Here is a 6,000-nt window from a genome sequence, read left to right on the forward strand (position 1 = left end):
TTCGGCCGCATTTGACGAAAGCACTTCCTTCCACAACAGCCAGTTCCTCGAGGACGGCGCGGGGGGCGCGCCTGGCGTCCCAGCAGAGCGACGGCCGAATTAGCGGGCGCACCGCCGCGTGTGTGAGACGCACTGCTGCTCGTTGCACCTCCTGTCATTCGCTGCGCGCGTGCAGCCTTCGACACTAGCGGAGGACGCATCTTGTCCCTGGTGTCCAGCGGAGGGCCTGTGCGTGGTGTGGCAGTGTCGTGCTGGAGGGCGCCACTGGTGGCATGTGGGCTTCCTCGCCTCGCCTCGCCTCGCCTCGCCTCACACCAGGTGTGTGCGTAGTTTGCAGTGCATTCGCACCATTCCTATCCCTGTCCCCGTCCCCGTCCCGACTTGTCCCGACTTTGCTCGACTGCCGCTCGCTGCCGCTCGGGTCGTGGTCCATATGACAGCGCAAGCACGACAAACGTCTGCGGGACGAGACGAGACGAGACGACTAAGGAATAAATTCGTGATTAAAAAAATTTGGAACTCTACACTCGTACACAAAAATAGGCGGTGACGTATTTCAGAAATCACCTGCCGATTCGTACTGTTTTGTCGTTTTCAAAGTCTTCTTGGCAAACTTGGTTAGCACATTCTCCCTCAAACTGAGTTAATTACTGCATTTTCGTACCATTACAGTAGTTTAAAAGGCTTAAGGAAGCATCTTTGTACAACAGAAAGGTAGTTTGAAAATTGGGCTGGCAGGGGTAGCGACATAATAATAAAAAAAAAAAAGGAAGGCAGCCAACAGCACCCGGGTTTCCCAGGCGGTCACCCATCCAAGTACTAACCGGGCCCGATGATGCTTAACTTCGGTGATCGGACGAGAACCGGTGTATTCATCATGGTATGGCCGTTGGCGCTCATGTAATGTAGGAGCACGGCAGAATTCGCGTTCGGCTTTACTCCCAACACACAAAATGTTAGTTTTCGGCCGCATTTGACGAAAGCACTTCCTTCCACAACAGCCAGTTCCTCGAGGACGGCGCGGGGGGCGCGCCTGGCGTCCCAGCAGAGCGACGGCCGAATTAGCGGGCGCACCGCCGCGTGTGTGAGACGCACTGCTGCTCGTTGCACCTCCTGTCATTCGCTGCGCGCGTGCAGCCTTCGACACTAGCGGAGGACGCATCTTGTCCCTGGTGTCCAGCGGAGGGCCTGTGCGTGGTGTGGCAGTGTCGTGCTGGAGGGCGCCACTGGTGGCATGTGGGCTTCCTCGCCTCGCCTCGCCTCGCCTCGCCTCACACCAGGTGTGTGCGTAGTTTGCAGTGCATTCGCACCATTCCTATCCCTGTCCCCGTCCCCGTCCCGACTTGTCCCGACTTTGCTCGACTGCCGCTCGCTGCCGCTCGGGTCGTGGTCCATATGACAGCGCAAGCACGACAAACGTCTGCGGGACGAGACGAGACGAGACGACTAAGGAATAAATTCGTGATTAAAAAAATTTGGAACTCTACACTCGTACACAAAAATAGGCGGTGACGTATTTCAGAAATCACCTGCCGATTCGTACTGTTTTGTCGTTTTCAAAGTCTTCTTGGCAAACTTGGTTAGCACATTCTCCCTCAAACTGAGTTAATTACTGCATTTTCGTACCATTACAGTAGTTTAAAAGGCTTAAGGAAGCATCTTTGTACAACAGAAAGGTAGTTTGAAAATTGGGCTGGCAGGGGTAGCGACATAATAATAAAAAAAAAAAAAAGGAAGGCAGCCAACAGCACCCGGGTTTCCCAGGCGGTCACCCATCCAAGTACTAACCGGGCCCGATGATGCTTAACTTCGGTGATCGGACGAGAACCGGTGTATTCATCATGGTATGGCCGTTGGCGCTCATGTAATGTAGGAGCACGGCAGAATTCGCGTTCGGCTTTACTCCCAACACACAAAATGTTAGTTTTCGGCCGCATTTGACGAAAGCACTTCCTTCCACAACAGCCAGTTCCTCGAGGACGGCGCGGGGGGCGCGCCTGGCGTCCCAGCAGAGCGACGGCCGAATTAGCGGGCGCACCGCCGCGTGTGTGAGACGCACTGCTGCTCGTTGCACCTCCTGTCATTCGCTGCGCGCGTGCAGCCTTCGACACTAGCGGAGGACGCATCTTGTCCCTGGTGTCCAGCGGAGGGCCTGTGCGTGGTGTGGCAGTGTCGTGCTGGAGGGCGCCACTGGTGGCATGTGGGCTTCCTCGCCTCGCCTCGCCTCGCCTCGCCTCACACCAGGTGTGTGCGTAGTTTGCAGTGCATTCGCACCATTCCTATCCCTGTCCCCGTCCCCGTCCCGACTTGTCCCGACTTTGCTCGACTGCCGCTCGCTGCCGCTCGGGTCGTGGTCCATATGACAGCGCAAGCACGACAAACGTCTGCGGGACGAGACGAGACGAGACGACTAAGGAATAAATTCGTGATTAAAAAAATTTGGAACTCTACACTCGTACACAAAAATAGGCGGTGACGTATTTCAGAAATCACCTGCCGATTCGTACTGTTTTGTCGTTTTCAAAGTCTTCTTGGCAAACTTGGTTAGCACATTCTCCCTCAAACTGAGTTAATTACTGCATTTTCGTACCATTACAGTAGTTTAAAAGGCTTAAGGAAGCATCTTTGTACAACAGAAAGGTAGTTTGAAAATTGGGCTGGCAGGGGTAGCGACATAATAATAAAAAAAAAAAAGGAAGGCAGCCAACAGCACCCGGGTTTCCCAGGCGGTCACCCATCCAAGTACTAACCGGGCCCGATGATGCTTAACTTCGGTGATCGGACGAGAACCGGTGTATTCATCATGGTATGGCCGTTGGCGCTCATGTAATGTAGGAGCACGGCAGAATTCGCGTTCGGCTTTACTCCCAACACACAAAATGTTAGTTTTCGGCCGCATTTGACGAAAGCACTTCCTTCCACAACAGCCAGTTCCTCGAGGACGGCGCGGGGGGCGCGCCTGGCGTCCCAGCAGAGCGACGGCCGAATTAGCGGGCGCACCGCCGCGTGTGTGAGACGCACTGCTGCTCGTTGCACCTCCTGTCATTCGCTGCGCGCGTGCAGCCTTCGACACTAGCGGAGGACGCATCTTGTCCCTGGTGTCCAGCGGAGGGCCTGTGCGTGGTGTGGCAGTGTCGTGCTGGAGGGCGCCACTGGTGGCATGTGGGCTTCCTCGCCTCGCCTCGCCTCGCCTCGCCTCACACCAGGTGTGTGCGTAGTTTGCAGTGCATTCGCACCATTCCTATCCCTGTCCCCGTCCCCGTCCCGACTTGTCCCGACTTTGCTCGACTGCCGCTCGCTGCCGCTCGGGTCGTGGTCCATATGACAGCGCAAGCACGACAAACGTCTGCGGGACGAGACGAGACGAGACGACTAAGGAATAAATTCGTGATTAAAAAAATTTGGAACTCTACACTCGTACACAAAAATAGGCGGTGACGTATTTCAGAAATCACCTGCCGATTCGTACTGTTTTGTCGTTTTCAAAGTCTTCTTGGCAAACTTGGTTAGCACATTCTCCCTCAAACTGAGTTAATTACTGCATTTTCGTACCATTACAGTAGTTTAAAAGGCTTAAGGAAGCATCTTTGTACAACAGAAAGGTAGTTTGAAAATTGGGCTGGCAGGGGTAGCGACATAATAATAAAAAAAAAAAAAAGGAAGGCAGCCAACAGCACCCGGGTTTCCCAGGCGGTCACCCATCCAAGTACTAACCGGGCCCGATGATGCTTAACTTCGGTGATCGGACGAGAACCGGTGTATTCATCATGGTATGGCCGTTGGCGCTCATGTAATGTAGGAGCACGGCAGAATTCGCGTTCGGCTTTACTCCCAACACACAAAATGTTAGTTTTCGGCCGCATTTGACGAAAGCACTTCCTTCCACAACAGCCAGTTCCTCGAGGACGGCGCGGGGGGCGCGCCTGGCGTCCCAGCAGAGCGACGGCCGAATTAGCGGGCGCACCGCCGCGTGTGTGAGACGCACTGCTGCTCGTTGCACCTCCTGTCATTCGCTGCGCGCGTGCAGCCTTCGACACTAGCGGAGGACGCATCTTGTCCCTGGTGTCCAGCGGAGGGCCTGTGCGTGGTGTGGCAGTGTCGTGCTGGAGGGCGCCACTGGTGGCATGTGGGCTTCCTCGCCTCGCCTCGCCTCGCCTCGCCTCACACCAGGTGTGTGCGTAGTTTGCAGTGCATTCGCACCATTCCTATCCCTGTCCCCGTCCCCGTCCCGACTTGTCCCGACTTTGCTCGACTGCCGCTCGCTGCCGCTCGGGTCGTGGTCCATATGACAGCGCAAGCACGACAAACGTCTGCGGGACGAGACGAGACGAGACGACTAAGGAATAAATTCGTGATTAAAAAAATTTGGAACTCTACACTCGTACACAAAAATAGGCGGTGACGTATTTCAGAAATCACCTGCCGATTCGTACTGTTTTGTCGTTTTCAAAGTCTTCTTGGCAAACTTGGTTAGCACATTCTCCCTCAAACTGAGTTAATTACTGCATTTTCGTACCATTACAGTAGTTTAAAAGGCTTAAGGAAGCATCTTTGTACAACAGAAAGGTAGTTTGAAAATTGGGCTGGCAGGGGTAGCGACATAATAATAAAAAAAAAAAAAAGGAAGGCAGCCAACAGCACCCGGGTTTCCCAGGCGGTCACCCATCCAAGTACTAACCGGGCCCGATGATGCTTAACTTCGGTGATCGGACGAGAACCGGTGTATTCATCATGGTATGGCCGTTGGCGCTCATGTAATGTAGGAGCACGGCAGAATTCGCGTTCGGCTTTACTCCCAACACACAAAATGTTAGTTTTCGGCCGCATTTGACGAAAGCACTTCCTTCCACAACAGCCAGTTCCTCGAGGACGGCGCGGGGGGCGCGCCTGGCGTCCCAGCAGAGCGACGGCCGAATTAGCGGGCGCACCGCCGCGTGTGTGAGACGCACTGCTGCTCGTTGCACCTCCTGTCATTCGCTGCGCGCGTGCAGCCTTCGACACTAGCGGAGGACGCATCTTGTCCCTGGTGTCCAGCGGAGGGCCTGTGCGTGGTGTGGCAGTGTCGTGCTGGAGGGCGCCACTGGTGGCATGTGGGCTTCCTCGCCTCGCCTCGCCTCGCCTCGCCTCGCCTCGCCTCGCCTCACACCAGGTGTGTGCGTAGTTTGCAGTGCATTCGCACCATTCCTATCCCTGTCCCCGTCCCCGTCCCGACTTGTCCCGACTTTGCTCGACTGCCGCTCGCTGCCGCTCGGGTCGTGGTCCATATGACAGCGCAAGCACGACAAACGTCTGCGGGACGAGACGAGACGAGACGACTAAGGAATAAATTCGTGATTAAAAAAATTTGGAACTCTACACTCGTACACAAAAATAGGCGGTGACGTATTTCAGAAATCACCTGCCGATTCGTACTGTTTTGTCGTTTTCAAAGTCTTCTTGGCAAACTTGGTTAGCACATTCTCCCTCAAACTGAGTTAATTACTGCATTTTCGTACCATTACAGTAGTTTAAAAGGCTTAAGGAAGCATCTTTGTACAACAGAAAGGTAGTTTGAAAATTGGGCTGGCAGGGGTAGCGACATAATAATAAAAAAAAAAAAAAGGAAGGCAGCCAACAGCACCCGGGTTTCCCAGGCGGTCACCCATCCAAGTACTAACCGGGCCCGATGATGCTTAACTTCGGTGATCGGACGAGAACCGGTGTATTCATCATGGTATGGCCGTTGGCGCTCATGTAATGTAGGAGCACGGCAGAATTCGCGTTCGGCTTTACTCCCAACACACAAAATGTTAGTTTTCGGCCGCATTTGACGAAAGCACTTCCTTCCACAACAGCCAGTTCCTCGAGGACGGCGCGGGGGGCGCGCCTGGCGTCCCAGCAGAGCGACGGCCGAATTAGCGGGCGCACCGCCGCGTGTGTGAGACGCACTGCTGCTCGTTGCACCTCCTGTCATTCGCTGCGCGCGTGCAGCCTTCGACACTAGCGGAGGACGCATCTTGT

At 54.6% G+C, this 6,000-nt stretch overlaps 6 non-coding genes across 6 annotated transcripts; all 6 read right to left on the bottom strand.

The window, feature by feature from the left end:
* Window positions 1-775: 775 nt before the first annotated feature.
* LOC126220601 (5S ribosomal RNA) lies at window positions 776-894 on the bottom strand. Its single transcript, XR_007542977.1, has one exon. It is a non-coding gene; the product is annotated as a 5S ribosomal RNA (ribosomal RNA).
* An 845-nt stretch (window positions 895-1,739) lies between these two features.
* LOC126220603 (5S ribosomal RNA) lies at window positions 1,740-1,858 on the bottom strand. Its single transcript, XR_007542979.1, has one exon. It is a non-coding gene; the product is annotated as a 5S ribosomal RNA (ribosomal RNA).
* An 843-nt stretch (window positions 1,859-2,701) lies between these two features.
* Window positions 2,702-2,820, bottom strand: LOC126220604 (5S ribosomal RNA). The gene has a single exon (XR_007542980.1). It is a non-coding gene; the product is annotated as a 5S ribosomal RNA (ribosomal RNA).
* An 845-nt stretch (window positions 2,821-3,665) lies between these two features.
* On the bottom strand, window positions 3,666-3,784 carry LOC126220605 (5S ribosomal RNA). Its single transcript, XR_007542981.1, has one exon. It is a non-coding gene; the product is annotated as a 5S ribosomal RNA (ribosomal RNA).
* Window positions 3,785-4,629: 845 nt separating this feature from the next.
* Window positions 4,630-4,748, bottom strand: LOC126220606 (5S ribosomal RNA). Its single transcript, XR_007542982.1, has one exon. It is a non-coding gene; the product is annotated as a 5S ribosomal RNA (ribosomal RNA).
* Window positions 4,749-5,608: 860 nt separating this feature from the next.
* LOC126220607 (5S ribosomal RNA) lies at window positions 5,609-5,727 on the bottom strand. The gene has a single exon (XR_007542983.1). It is a non-coding gene; the product is annotated as a 5S ribosomal RNA (ribosomal RNA).
* Between the last annotated feature and the right edge of the window lie 273 nt (window positions 5,728-6,000).

Source organism: Schistocerca nitens, unplaced genomic scaffold (assembly GCF_023898315.1).
Source record: "Schistocerca nitens isolate TAMUIC-IGC-003100 unplaced genomic scaffold, iqSchNite1.1 HiC_scaffold_200, whole genome shotgun sequence".
Lineage (NCBI taxonomy): Eukaryota > Metazoa > Arthropoda > Insecta > Orthoptera > Acrididae > Schistocerca > Schistocerca nitens.